General features: G+C 32.9%; 1 long non-coding RNA gene across 1 annotated transcript; it reads right to left on the bottom strand.

The window, feature by feature from the left end:
- Positions 1-2555: 2555 nt before the first annotated feature.
- LOC134681981 (uncharacterized) lies at positions 2556-13637 on the bottom strand. Its single transcript, XR_010100740.1, has 3 exons — positions 13539-13637; positions 7190-7367; positions 2556-2618 (listed from the first exon to the last, which is right to left on the bottom strand). It is a non-coding gene; the product is annotated as an uncharacterized LOC134681981 (long non-coding RNA).
- Positions 13638-16614: the final 2977 nt, after the last annotated feature.

Raw genomic sequence — 16614 nt, 5'->3', positions numbered from 1 at the left:
CTACCTAAAATGTCAATCGGTAAACATCGGGTGATTCTGCCTCTCTCCATCTTTAAGATGAAGGTACGGAATCGGCCGAGTTTTGACGAATGACTGTGTCGCTCACCTTGGTTAATATGCATATTAAACAAAGAACACAGATGGATTCATGACAAAAATGTGCATATTAAACAAAGGACACAGATGGATTCATGACAAAATTGTGTTATTGTGTTGGTGATGTGTTTGTATATCTTACTTTACTAAACAATCTTGCTGCTTACAATTAATTAAAACTATCGATATTAGAATTGGCCCAGAATGTGACAATGGAAAATATTTTGTAAAAATTTACAATATAATATAATAAATATAATAAAAGGCAATAACTCCTTAATGGGGTCAATTGACCACTTTTGTCATGTTGATTTAATTTTAGCTCTTACTTTTCTGTCCATTGTTGCTGTGTTCAGTTTATCACTTTCTATTATAAAATTCAAGATAGTAACCAAAAGCTGCAAAATGTTCTTATAACTACCAATTCAGGGGAAGCAACCACACAACAAGTGCCCGTCGGTCTGAAAATTTCAGGGAACATGGATCTTATCCTATTGAAAAATTTTATCACAGCAGATTTGTTCCAAATGCTTTGGTTTCAAAGATAAGAGCCAAAAACTGCATTTTACCCTATATACTATTTTAAGCAATGTCGGCCGTCTTGGTTCGCTATTTCAGCAACTAGGCAAAAACTCCCCAAACTAGATACACGGTTAGATTCAGCATGTCAACGAATTCCAAATATCTATATTAAAGGACTTTTGTCTATAAATTTGGACCCCACAAAATTGAAAAAGGGACCAAAAATATAAAAAAAATGCATGCATCGGATACATTTGTTATTGAAGGCATGACTGTAACAATAGGATGAATATACAAAAATATCTTATTCTGGGGTCTCATTGGGGATTTCTGATCCCGGATCCCGCTTACTGTTTTGGCAGATTCCCGTATTACGCTTATTGTTTTGTCAGATTCCCGTATTGAATGCAGTTCTAATACTTTGTAATTATCCGTGTCCCGCTAGACTTCATTTCCCGTTTTTCACTACACAATCATTTGACTTTCACCTGTCACGCTTGCAAAAAATCGGCAATCCGGCGTGACGCTGATACCCAAATGCGATCTAATATTTTACTCTATTTTGACTCATATTAAGCCCATTATAAATATATTAAAAAAGTAGCGTAGATTTTTTTTTCCTTTTTATCCCGTCTCGTTTTGTTTTTGCGCCATATATAGATGTCGTATGTGACAATGAGACAACTCTCCATCCGAGTCACAATTTATAAAAGTAGACCATTATACGTCAAATTACGGTCTTCAACATGGAGTCTTGGCTCACACCAAACAGCAAGTTATAAAGGGCTCCAGTGTAAAACCTTTTAAACGGAAAACAAAGGTGCAATCTATATCAAGATGTACGTAATTAGTGGTGAAGTGTCATGGAAATGGATAAAAAAAAATAAGGATAAAGATCCCTATACGCTTTATAAGAAACTAAATGGAATACATTTGAAATAAATGTTATTTCTATTGAATTTATTAGAGTGTTTTAAAACCAAACTTTCCTCCGTAAGTTAAATTTTATCAAATCTTTCTCTTACTTTATCTATTGTTTGAGCAAGTCGGCTAAATTAAGGCTTTACAGCTAATTTCCTGATGCATGTAAAGCAAAACTTTGGTTGGCTTGCTTGCTTTGTTTGTATAATTGTTTATACAAACTTTGTAAATAAGATTGACATTTTTAAACAATATGAATAGGCATAGTTTAATCTGTATTTTTAATATTTGAATTAAATTGGGTGTTATCATAATGATTATCCAATAAAAAAAAGCAAGCAAATCAACTAAAGTCTTGCTCTACATGCTTAAAGAAATGAGCTGTAATAGATAAAAAAAAAATTATACAGTGATAATGCACCGCATATACAATAATAATGATTCGCTCCACAGTGAAAATGAAAGAATAGTATCATTATTCGACAGTAAACATGACTAGCATTACGAAATCATCATAGTGGAATTTAGTTAAATATGAAGAAACTGAATGAAAAAACATATTCTACGTTATACAACTTTAATAATTGTATTAAATTGAATATTTTTTACTGCAACAACATCTCACCTGTTAGTTATAAAGCACCTGCACGATCTGTTCGTGAAATGTCCTAAATATTCACCTATTTTGGTATATATTTCACAGCTGGATGGCTTTAGGCGCGATAAAACCCCGCTCGCATCTCTAACATTGTTTTATTAGTATTATGTATTTCTGAACATATACATTTCAACTAATTTTCTTCATTTTCTTCAAAAATTAAAAAAGGTTCGTCTGTTTATTTATCATTCTACATTAGACATTTATTGCATATACAGTAAAAATGATATTTTAGGATCCGCACTTTACATACACTGTGTGGTATGTTTGTCAATTAAGCAATTACATCTTCACGATCGATAATTACTCTTGAAACCGTATTTGATTTTGATATCATTTACTCTTAGAGTCTTCTTACCCGTTGTAACAACTGGTTTCCGGTGTCTGATTTTGTCTCATATGGAAAACTGTTAAATTGCTCCTGAAATGAAAAGAAATTACTTAACTAATGATTATTTTATCACATTTGCAGTATATAACGTTTTGTTTTAGCTATAAATTAAAGAAACCGATATTGTGTTAAAGGAGTAATGCATGTCTTATAAAGATATAGGAAGATGTGGTGTGAGTGCCAATGAGACAACTCTCCATCCAAATAACTGTTACAATTTAAAAAGTAAACCATTATAGGTTAAAGTACGGTCTTCAACACGGAGCCTTGGCTCACACCGAACAACAAGCTATAAAGGGCCCCAAAATTACTAGTGTAAAACCATTCAAACGGGAAAACCAACGGTCTAATCTATATAAACAAAACGAGAAACGAGAAACACGTATATATTACATAAACAAACGACAACTACTGTACATCAGATTCCTGTTTTTCAATTCATATACTTTTTCCTGACTTTTTATTACCCCTTGTAATTTGTTTGTACATTAACGAAAACTCATCTTCCAAATGTTCACCCCTTTTTTAAAACTCCGATGAGGCAATTATTAAAATGTGTTGGCTTTATCAGTTCATTATAATGTCATCCATATACGAAGCATGATATAATAACGAACTGTATAATATATGTGACTGTGTGGTATGATTGTCAATTGAGGAATTATGTAAATGTAAGCAACTTTAGATCACATTACGACTTTGAATAATGAGAAATTCCTGCACAGTGTATATATGATATAGGAAGATGAGGTGTGAGTGCCAACTCTCCATCCAAATAACAATTTATAAAAGTAGACCATTATAGGTCAGCTATAAAGGGTCATAAAAGGACAAACTGTAAAACAACTGAAACAAGAAAACCAACACAAGAAAGATGTACGCACAAAACAATAAACAAAAACATTTATGACTCAGGGCAATTAATCCAATGAGAACCTTTAATTATACTCTTTCATGTCTTGTTTTAAAACACATGTACTGCATTTGCCACGGTTAACTCATCAGATGGACGAAATACAATTGGATGTGGCCGGGTACTGGTACATCCCGACAAAAAAAAAAGACGCTTCGAACAGATCTGAGAATACTCGCATTTATCAGACAGCTAATTAAAAGCCACTTACAACAAATAAAAAAATCATGCATCTAAGACTAAACTATCAATCCGTACATATCCAACATCCTATGGATTTAGTGTAAAGACATCATAAACAGTCAAAGAAAAAAATGACCTTGTGCAATGCCAATTTCGTGTTGTTTGTTCTTTAGTTGTCTATGTTGTGTGATGTGTACTATTGTTTGTCTGTTTGTCTTTTATTTTTAGCCATAGCGTTGTCAATAGATATAGGAAGATAATATAAACAAATAACAATTTAAAAATAAGTAAACCATTATAGGTCAATGTCGTTTGTTTTAGATTTATGAATTTGGCTGTCCCATTGGTATCTTTTGTCCCTCTGTTACAGGTATCGACAGGTTGTAGATCCATTTAGTTCGTCAAATTGTTTAAAACAGAAATAAATTAGCGAGTCTTTACTGTTAAGTCCATTGTGTTGTACTATATCTTAATTACAGTCAATAATCATTCCCTATTTGAATATTCTAACATATTTCATTAACAAAACTTTAGATTTTGAAATGTGTTAATTGTTTCAAAGGAGAAAAAAACCCATGTGTCTTCCCTTAGCTGTACACAGTTAACACCAATAAGCTATTTGATCATTTAAAGATCCTGTTTTTCCCTTATCTGTAAATAGTTTATACCAATACCCTATTTGGGCTTTCTTAGACCATGCATTTGTGTCTTCCCTCATGCACCTGTTAAAGTTAACACCAAAACCTTTTTTTTCTATTTTTCTAAGACAACGCGTCTTTACCTGTTTACACCAATACCCTTTTTTCACCTTTCTTATAGAACGGGTAGATAGTTTACACCAATATCCCTTTTTACCTTTCTAAGACAACGCGTGTTTACCTGTAAGTAGTTTACACCAATATCCCTTTTTACCTTTCTAAGACAATGCGTGTTTACCTGTAAGTAGTTTACACCAATATCCTTGTTTACCTTTCTAAGAGAACGGGTAAATAGTTTACACCAATATCATTTTTTACCTTTCTAAGATAATGGGTAAATAGTTTACACCAATATTCTGTTTTACCTTTCTAAGACAACGCGTCTTTACCTGTAAATAGTTTGAACCAATCCCCCTTTTTTACCTTTCTAAGAGAACGGGTAAATAGTTCACACCAATATTCTTTTTATCCTTTCTAAGACAACGCGTCTTTACCTGTAATTAGTTTACACCAATACCCTTTTTTCACCTTTCTTATAGAACGGGTAAATAGTTTACACCAATATTCATTTTTATCTTTCTATGAGAACGGGTAAATAGTTTACACCAATATTCCTTTTTATCTTTCTAAGAGAACGGGTAGATAGTTTACATCACTATCCCTTTTAACCTGTCTAAGACAACGCGTGTTTACCTGTAAGTAGTTTACACCAATATCCCTTTTTACCTTTTTAAGATAATGGGTAAATAGTTTACACCAATATTCTTTTTTACCTTTCTAAGACAACGCGTCTTTACCTGTAAATAGTTTGCACCAATCCCCCTTTTTTACCTTTCTAAGAGAACGGGTAAATAGTTCACACCAATATCCCTTTTTACCTTTCTAAGAGAACGGGTAAATAGTTTACACCAATATCATTTTTTACCTTTCTAAGATAATGGGTAAATAGTTTACACCAATATTCTTTTTTACCTTTCTAAGACAACCCGTCTTTACCTGTAATTAATTTACACCAATACCCTTTTTTCACCTTTCTTATAGAACGGGTAAAAAGTTTACACCAATATTCATTTTTATCTTTCTAAGAGAACGGGTAAATAGTTTACACCAATATTCCTTTTTATCTTTCTAAGAGAACGGGTAAATAGTTTACATCAATATCCCTTTTTACCTTTCTAAGCCAACGCGTCTTTACCTGTTAATAGTTTACACCAATATCCCTTTTTACCTTTCTAAGACAACGCGTCTTTACCTGTAAATAGTTTACACCAATCTCCTTTTTTTTACCTTTCTAAGAGAACGGGTAAATAGTTCACACCAATATCCTTTTTTTACCTTTCTAAAAGAACGGGTTAATAGTTTACACCAATATTTTTTTTTACTCTTCTAAGACCACGCGTCTTTACCTGTTAATAGTTCACCCCAATCCCCCTTTTTTACCTTTCTAAGAGAACGGGTAAATAGTTCACACCAATATCCTTTTTTTACCTTTATAAGACAACGCGTCTTTACCTGTAAGTAGTTTACACCAATATCTCTTTTTTACCTTTATAAAAGAACGGGTAAATAGTTCACACCAATATCCCTTTTTACCTTTCTAAGAGAGCGGGTAAATAGTTTACACCCATGTCCCTTTTTACCTTTCTAAGACAACGCGTCTTTACCTGTAAGTAGTTTACACCAATATCCTTTTTTTACCTTTCTAAGAGAACGGGTAAATAGTTCACACCAATATCCCTTTTTACCTTTCTAAGAGAGTGGGTAAATAGTTTACACCTATATCCCTTTTTACCTTTCTAAGAAAACGCGTCTTTACCTGTGAGTAGTTTACACCAATATCCCATTTTTACCTTTTTAAAAGAACGGGTAAATAGTTAACACCAATATCCCTTTTTACCTTTCTAAGACAACGCGTCTTTACCTGTAAGAAGTTTACACCAATATCCCTTTTTCCTTTTTTACCTTTCTAAGAGAACGGGAAATAGTTTACACCAATATTCATGTTTACCTTTCTAAGACAACGCGTCTTTACCTGTTAATAGTTCACCCCAATCCCCCTTTTTTACCTTTCTAAGAGAACGGGTAAATAGTTCACACCAATATCCTTTTTTAACTTTCTAAGACAACGCGTCTTTACCTGTAAGTAGTTTATACCAATATCTCTTTTTTTTACCTTTCTTAGAGAACGGGTAAATAGTTCACACCAATATCCCTTTTTACCTTTCTAAGAGAGCGGGTAAATAGTTTACACCAATATTCCTTTTTATCTTTCTATGAGAACGGGTAAATAGTTTACATCAATATCCCTTTTTTACCTTTCTAAGACAACGCGTCTTTACCTGTAAATAGTTTACACCAATATCCCTTTTTTTACCTTTCTAAGACAACGCGTCTTTACCTGTTAATAGTTCACCCCAATCCCCCTTTTTTACCTTTCTAAGAGAACGGGTAAATAGTTCACACCAATATCCTTTTTTACCTTTCTAAGACAACGCGTCTTTACCTGTAAGTAGTTTACACCAATATCTCTTTTTTTACCTTTCTAAGAGAACGGGTAAATAGTTCACACCAATATCCCTTTTTACCTTTCTAAGAGAGCGGGTAAATAGTTTACACCAATATTCCTTTTTATCTTTCTAAGAGAACGGGTAAATAGTTAACACCAATATCCCTTTTTACCTTTCTAAGACAACGCGTCTTTACCTGTAAATAGTTTACACCAATATCCCTTTTTTACCTTTCTAAGGAAACGGGTAAATAGTTTACACCAATATTCATGTTTACCTTTCTAAGACAACACGTCTTACCTGTAAATAGTTTACACCAATCCCCTCTTTGACCTTTCTTAGTTCAGCTGCCAATAAAGCGCCATCTATGCTGTCAACTGCAGTTACAGTGGAACATGTAAATAATCCAATCAGAAACGTCAATATCAGGAACATGTTCAACTGTTAATTTAACGCAACTAAAAGCTAAAACTGTTTCCTTCAAAAGAAAAGGACAATAATTGTGACTTTTTTTACCAGTTTGTAGAGATATATAACTTATTGTTTGTGATTTTTTCGCTTTGTAATTTCCATAATATCTGATTTATTTATTGTCTGTTTCGAAACGGGCTTATATGTTTTATAAATTTTTACAATATACAAAATTAAAATAAGGTGATGTAGACAAGCATACGGCATTTTGTCAATGAAAATATATATACCAAATTGTCTGACATAGAAGGCCCCGATTTGACAAATATGAAATTATTCAAATGAAAAAAAAACTAGCGACCTAATTTAAAAGAAAACAGTTAACGAAAAACAAACATGACAGACATAAACCAACGCCAACGGGCTTCTGAATTTGAACTATATGAGTTATTTAAGGTGGTACCTAACACTACAGGGAGATAACTCTGTAAAGCCAGCTAAACGTTTTATTTACGTTGTGTTGTAAAGGAAATATTAAGCTTCTCGATGATTGAAATTGATGTTTGTTAAACTGCTATATAACCAGTGTAATTTTTCTGACAAAACGGTTGGTTCCAAAATTTTGAAATTTTTATATTTTTGTTAAAAGGTCAAAGTAAATACATTGTCAAAATTTTATGAAAATTAAACGAGCCAAATTGATTTTAGTGAAAGTGTTGGGTACCACCTTAAGGGTTAAGATTCGAAGACAACGAGAAATTACAATAACTTGTTAATTTAAACATATTTATTTATAGTGGATTGGGAAACAAGTTTTGCAACTTATATTAATCCCATTTCCACTTTACGGGTGCGAGTGCTGCCTTGTAGCGGCATTAGCCTACTCTTTTTCGAAATCTACAAGGGTGTCTTTAACGTGCAAGAGATGTGGCTCTCTCTTAACACGGGTCGAGCCATTTATCGTCCCCTTCCGACGGACTATCATCGTTTCCTTAAGACCATACTCGCAAATGGTGTCAAGGAAGAGCCGAAAATTGAGTTCCTGAAATTTTCATCCCGAACGGGAATCGAACCAGGAACCTTTGTGTTAGTAGTCCGATGCACTAACCACTACACCACGGCTCTCTAATAACTTGTTACAAAATGATTCCATATATACCATTTTACTCATATTCACTGTTTTAAATATCCTTTTAATTATTTTGAATACTCTTGACTGAGAATATCTGAATATCAAACTGACTGCTGAAAGTCGAACTTAGAATATCTGAATATCAAACTGACTGCTGATAGTCGAACTGAGAATATCTGAATATCAAACTGACTGCTGATAGTCGAACTGAGAATATCTGAATATCAAACTGACGATAGTCGAACTGAGAATATCTGAATATCAAACTGACTGCTGATAGTCGAACTGAGAGTATCTGAATATCAAACTGACTGCTGATAGTCGAACTGAGAATATCTGAATATCAAACTGACTGCTGATAGTCGAACTGAGAATATCTGAATATCAAACTGACCATTGCTGACTGCTGATAGTCATACTGAGAATATCTGAATATCAAACAGACTGCTGACTGCCGGTTGGATATTGATGTTGAATCGATCGCTTTCATATACATACAAAAACCATAACTTATTTTTTACCTTTTTAAAAATTCAATTCCAATTTTTTTTATTTTTTTTTATAATATAGCAATGAACTTTCTTATGCAATAGAAGATCGTTAAAAGCATACTTTAACGGTTAGTTTTTTAATCTTATTCTAAATGTAACCTTCTTTGAATTATAATATTTTGACAAAGTTCCCACTGTATTACCAAGCTTTAAAACGTGTTCATAATCATTTATAAATAATTTATCAATAGTAATGAATGGGGAATAAATTCCACAACGGCTTGCCATAATTTATTTCGCAGCGGTTAAATTTATGTATTCCGCTATTTTACGGGTGTCATTCGGTTTATCGAGAGAAATGAGCGTGAAAGAATATCTAACGGCGGTCAAGTATTGAGCGACGATCGTGAAATCTCTGGTAACGGATCGTGAATGACATTTAATGGAAATTCTAGGCCAGAATCTTTTAAAATATCGCTTAATTTTCAAAACGCGGAACAAATCTGAATAAAAAAATTTGTCTGTCATAATGGTTTAACTTCCCCAACATAACTGTGAAATAAGAAAGAGGAAATACGCAATGTCCAAAGTCAGGAGCCTGTAATTCAGTGGTTGTTGTTTGTTTATGTGTTACATATTTGGTTTTCGTTCATTTTTTTATATAAATAAGGCCGTTAGTTTTCTCGTTTTAATTGTTTTACATTGTCACTATGGGGGCCTTTTATAGCTGACTATGGGGTATGGGCTTGCTCATTGTTGAAGGCCGTACGGTGACCTATAGTTGTTAATGTCTGTGTCACTTTGGTCTCTTGTGGATAATTGTCTCTTTGGCAATCAAACCACATTTTTTTTTAAATTATGATTGTCAATGGTTTATAAAAAGAGTGCAAGGTCAGATGAACCATGACATACAGATCTCTACAAATATCCCGTGGACCAAATAAATGTGTTCCGATCCTTACAGTGCCTTGAAAACTGACAAATATAAAAGTTATGCTGGCCAATTAATTCGAAACATAAGGTCAAAAGTATATGAACCCTGACCGACAGTCAGACATAGACATCTTACTATCATTCAATATATCAAATACAATTGACGTCATTATGGTCATTTATGAAACATGCAAACAGACATGTACACCTTACACGAAATACCATGGCGCTATAGAATACAGGTACATTTCCAAAGGCTATACAACATAAAACGAGCATTACCGAATGATGGATGACAATGGGTTTAATGTCAGTTGAAACCTTGCAAAAGTCGAAAATGTACACCTCACAATCATAACAACATATACTTATCCTAAAGCTTAACGAATCCGCGATACGGACTTGACCACAAAAATGAATCTTCATCCATGAAATAAGGCAAATTCGGGGTCAGGTGAATCCTGTCATGACGGACATGTATTTTATAGGATTGAATATACCAAATGTGGGTATCCTATAACTCGTGATAAGTGAGTACTTCACATGACAATAAAAAGCTTCATCCTACAACCATCCAACTATTTTACATTTCATTTTCTGAAAATATTTATACTTCTAAAAGCTTAAACCTATTGAGGATGTTGACCTATATAGCTTTTCTCAATACTAATAACAAATATTAACTATGATATAATTGAAGAACAATTTGAACGCCTTCGTAGCATCAGGTTTTTCACGATCCTTTTCACGATCTTCAAAAATACGTTACATGATCTTTCACGATCCAAAAAAATTCCATTTTTCTTTAAATAGTTCCCTATTTACCAAGTTTCAGATTATGTTTATACAAAATAACTATAAGAACCATTTGATTAATTCAAATATAATGCTCTTATTCGTGTTAAAGTAGGTTTTCTAGTCGAATCTTTGAAAAAATCATGTTTGTTTACATTTTTTATGGCATTGAAATGTCGAGAAGCAATCTGCCTTTTGTTGTTTTGTAATAACTATGTACTTTTAAAACTGGATATTCTCACATACTGATCATAATGTTAAACCATTTTGACAGACAGTTTTATTTTGTCGTCAATTTGTCTGTGTAATTAATTTAATTAGAATATGTATTGACCTTTCATATGTCTTCTCGATTAAATGTCTTTCACGATCCGTTACCAGAACTTTCACGATCGTCGCTCAATACTTGACCGCCGTTAGATATTCTTTCACGCTAATTTCTCTCGATAAACCGAATGACACCCGTGTATTTTGTCTACGTAATAATCAATTTAAAAATCAGTTAACCATTTAAAATGAACATTTCATTAGTTATGGTTTTATATTATGCAAACGAAAAAAATAAATATAAATTGTTGATTTTTATTAATCTTAATAAAAACATGTTGAAGTTAAGCAACCTTTCATCGACGGGGATCTTTTATCAAACACTTTGGAATGCCTTTCTTCATTATGCAAAGGTTATAGCTCGATGAGAACAACGTATCGTGCACATACTATAAGATTCATATAATGTATATTTGAACACATCATATAGACGTATTTTATCCATGCATTTTTTTAACCACACGTTATTTACAGAGGGGCCAATGAGATGGCTCTCATCTCAATGATGTTATGGTTATTTCAGTTTCTCTAATTCTTCTTCAATTTATCCCTTTCTGCACCCATTGTTTATAAAATATTTAATCAACGTGTTGTACGGTTGATCTCAGTACTTCATTGGTTAAAATTCGATTATGACGTTGAATTTTCTTGCTTTCTTCTGAAATTTCCATTGTGACGGCATGAAATAAGGCGACCATGCCTGATGAAGTCACATAGAAAGAACACATCTTTTTGCAGATCATTCGAAAAGAAGGAATAAATTTGCCTACTTAATATTAAAAAAATCATTAGAGAAACAGATTCCACCACCAAATCTCGTGTAATACGATATTTATCCACTCTCGACAGTTAAATTTTAAATATTTTAAACGCCCAGGCAAGCCTTGCGTTTTAAATTAAAAAAAAATAACTGTCAAGAGTGGATACACAGTGGTAGAATCTATATTTCTTATTTATATATGTTCCCTCATTATGTTTATGCATACTGAATTTGTTCAATAACAAGAAACGTACTTCCCAATAAAGTCGTTTAATAGTTAACTGGTATAATAGATAAAATAAGTAGATTTGAAGGCCGTACTTTAACCTATAATGGTTTAATTTTTAAATTGTTATTTGGATGGAGAGTTGTCTCATTGGCACTCACACTACATCTTCCTATATCTAGATGTTTTGTTTTTCTGTACGGTTCACCGTTAATTCGATGAAGCAATGAACAATTGCATTCAACGTTATTCAACAAGACTGAATCGACGTGTTGGTATAAGAAAAAAAACCTATTCTCAATTTTATGACAATATTTATCAGTCTAATGTGTACCCTTGACCCCGTACATACATGTTAATGTACGAATACCAACTGTGGTATAACAAATAGTTAAAGGAAAGGCTAAAAAAAGAAAAAACGATAATTCGATCTTTGTTTTGTTTTCACTTCCTACTTAATCTTTGCAAATGACAGTTTTGTGTTCATTCTGCCCACTTGTTTATTATTGGCTAAAGTAGATGTAGGCTAAACGTCGACAATGAGATGTAGCAAATTAACGACAACAATAACCAATTAAAATAATGAAGGCAACATACATTTCATTCATTTTTTTATATAAATAAGGCTGTTAGTTTTACATTGTCTTATCGGGACCTTTTATTGCTGACTATGCGGTGTGCATGGTTTTGCTCATTGTTGAAGGCCGTACGGTGACCTTTAGTTGTTAATGTCTGTGTCTCTTTTTGACAGTTGTCTCATAGGAAATCATACAAAATCTTCTTTTTTATATACAATTTCAAACAAGTATTCAACCAGCCAAAGGTGTCTATAAAAAAGGCCGTAGTCTAGTTTATAATTGAATAGACTCTATTTAATGTGTATAACCATAAATGTATGGATATTGCATCAATGGTATAATAGAAACAAACATTCAAAAATAGTATACAACTACTGCCGATGCTACCGACTATAAAATGTGGCAGTGATACACGTGAATTTTGAAATACATGTATCAACTACCCACTTTTTAATTTTGATCAGTAGATTTAAGTTATATTATAAAATTTATGTAATAGTTTACAAGTTGCAAAATAAATAACAAAGTATTACAAATATTAGTATAAGTCTGGTTGTACCGCATTAGGTAGCACAATATTGGACTAATCTGTATAAAAAAACAAGAAACACTTATAAAACACGACTGACAAACGACAACCACTAAACGACAGGTTCCTGACTAAGTACAGGTCATTACAAATGCAGCGGGTTTACCAATGGTCAAGTGATATATCTGTTTTACTCTTTTTTTAAATCACCACTTTTTTCCATATCGTATGTTTTTTAATACGTAAAATTGAGAATGGAGATGGGGAATGTGTCAAAGACACAACAACCAGACCAAAGAGCAAACAACAGCCGAAGTCCACCAATTGGTATTCAATATGTTTATTGAGCAAGATATACACATACTCGGAGACTCTTTCTCACTTATCATTTTCTCAGCACCTAAATCTTGAAAGAAAATATTCACAAGAAATAAGAATTGCAGCTAAGTTTAATAAAGTTACTTTACCTCATTTGGTGAAACTGTTGTTATCCTCAGCTTTACCTGTTAAAAAGTTGTGGGTATTTACACAACATAAATGTAGTAATAGACACCACACAATTTAATACAGTAATTTAAGTAAAAGTTATTTAATAAAGTTTAATAAAGCAACAAAACAGTACACCTATACATGGATGACTATGCATAGCATAATTTGACACAGTTTTTGTTCTTGCAACCGTCTCGCGCTATTAATTTGTCTCTTTCCGCGAGTCGAGGAACCAACGTTGGGAATACCCGATCTAAATTAAGAATGTTATTATTCTGTAGTCAACCGTATAACTGTAACAGTGTATGAATGCAGTTGTATGTATTATAAATAAAAATGTTATACTCTTTTCCTTAGAAAGGCAAACTCTAAGATTTAAACCAAAAAAAAAAAAGTTTTTGTATCATACATTTATATAAGCACACTCATTATTCCGATATAATTGGCCAGTAAAGTTAAATTTTGTGAACATAAGCTCAAAATATGGCTCATGTATTTATGGCTTCCAAGTCAATATTGTTTTTATAAACGTAGTTCAATCCGTTTTATGCAACTTTTAGTTTGACCCTTAGCTAGACATTAGAAATCAGCAAGCAACAGAGAAAAAAAAACTTTCATTAAAAAATCATACAAGTGAAAAATTTATGACATAGAATGAAACAGACTTAGAAAAATTGTCACTATACGATCAGTCCTCGTGTTTGATTATCTACAAAATGTATACTTGTGTTTATATCGAGTCGTATGACCATCGAAAGCTTTATCACGTCACATCGATGGTTAATTTCATGATTTCTGGTAAGAAATCGCCGGTAATGATAATAACATGTGCCGATTTATGTTTCTTAATTATTGGCTTTTTATTATTTTTTAGATGCTTTTGCACGTATAAGTATGATCAAGTTAAATCTGTGATCATGATTTTTCACAGCGTATGTCCCTTGACCAATGAGTATTTTTTTCACTTGCTTCAACCATTTACAAAACTAGATACATGGAATACGCTTGTCATTTTTTGTTATCTTTGTCTTAAAGTGTGATATAAAAATAAGAAAATGTGAAATTGTTGCAAATGAAAGACCAAATGATATAGAAATTAACAACTTTAGGTCAACGTACGTCCTTCAACGACAAATGTAAAACAACTCAATCAGGAAATAAACGCCTTATTTCTTTCACAATAATAAATTAAAGTAAATGCAAGTATAATATACAGCAACAAATAATTCCAACTGCATTACAGGCTTTTGACTTTGGACAGGCATATTCAAAATAAGGCCGGTTTAAACTAGTTTGAAGGTAACACGACATACATGTATTCCTGTTATGTTTGCTGCCAGTCACCATGACTTATTCATTTGTGATTTCGTATAAAATTAGATAATATTAAAAAAATATATAAGTAAGAAGGTATGATATGAATGTCAATGAAACAACTCTCCATCCAAGTCAAATATAATAATGATAACAAAATAACAAAATGCAAGGACTACTTACCTTTACGCTTTCAGTTTAAAATAAATATATCGTCATTTTTGTAAACATTTAAATTTTTATTGCATATTAATGTATTCTGAATATCTGTTTTCAACTCACTGTAGCGTGATTAAACTATTTATGTAGCGGGTAAATTTGCATATACATTATATGTATGTTACGGTTAGGAAGTTTTCCGAAAGTGTTTGATTATAAAAGTATTTCCCGTTAAGGTCACCAGTCAGGGTCGTCTTTGAAATCTTGAACTTTCAATTTTAGCCAAGTGATAATATACAATTGCAGATTATGATGAGGCGATCAAGATTTAAAAGTAGATATAAAAAAGAAGATATGGTATTATTGCCAATGAGACAACTATCCACAAAAGACCAAACATGAAACAAACATCAACAACTATAGGTAACTGTACGGCCTTCAAAAATGAGCAAAGCCCATACCGCATAGTCAGCTATAAAAGGCCCCGATAAGACAATGTAAAACTATTCAAACGAGAAAACTAACGGCCTTATTTATGTAAAAAATGAACGAAAAACAAATATGTAACACATAAACAAACGACAACCACTGAATTGCAGGCTTCTGACTTGGGACAGGCACACACATCAATAATGTGTTGGGTAAAAAAATGTTAGCGGGATCCCAACCCGCCCCCTAACCTGGGACAGTGGTATAACAGTACAACATAAGAACAAACTATAAAAATCAGTTGAAAAAGCAATGCCATTTTACAAGATTGTGTTGTCTGCTAACTTTCATAGAAAACCTTCCAATTCAAACAGGATTTTTCGATTGATAAAAATCAAAAGCTCAAACACATCAAGCGAACAGACTCATTGTTGGTTGCGTAACGTTCAGTGGCAAATACTTCATGCATATTTAGGACGAGAACATCTTGAAAATGGATACAAAAGGTAGGTTTTGTAAATGAGGCGTCAAGGTCGGAATTTTTTTTTAGACTGTCACGTTAAATGAGGGTATATTTGATAGGGATAGAAACTTACCTTTGCAACAGGTCACTTACGGACAATCTCTTTACACGTGGCATTTGATATAACTTACCGGACGTATCTAAACATTTGTACACCCCGCACAGCAAACGGATGCCCCACTTTTGCGAGGGTTTTACTACTAGTCGGAGGAAAACAACCTAAAGGAAAACAACGTTGGTCATGGCCTTATGTAGAAGCGGCGAATAAAACCTGGTGTTATTAAATTGCATGAAAGTGTAAATGGGAAATGTGCCATAGAGACAACAACCCAACCAAAGAGCAGCGAACAGACTTCTGTCATCAATGGGTCTTCAACGAAGAGAGAAAATCCCGGAACCAGAGGTGGTCCTTAGCAGACCTCTACATAAAAAAGTGTACCAGTTCATCAGTGACATTGGGCGTCATACTAATCTCCAAAGCATATAAATAGTATATATTTTAAAGCATACAAGACAAGCAAAGGCAAAAAAAACCTTCTGATTTGGGTCAGATACAAATATTCAGAGGGATAAAATGTGTGTTCTGGGATGTCAACCGTATCGTATACCAATGAAACAAAAAAACACAA

The sequence above is a fragment of the Mytilus trossulus genome, chromosome 8 (assembly GCF_036588685.1).
Source record: "Mytilus trossulus isolate FHL-02 chromosome 8, PNRI_Mtr1.1.1.hap1, whole genome shotgun sequence".
NCBI lineage: Eukaryota > Metazoa > Mollusca > Bivalvia > Mytilida > Mytilidae > Mytilus > Mytilus trossulus.
Note: the sequence above shows the minus strand (reverse complement) of the source record. Positions and strands in the feature narration are given on the sequence as shown.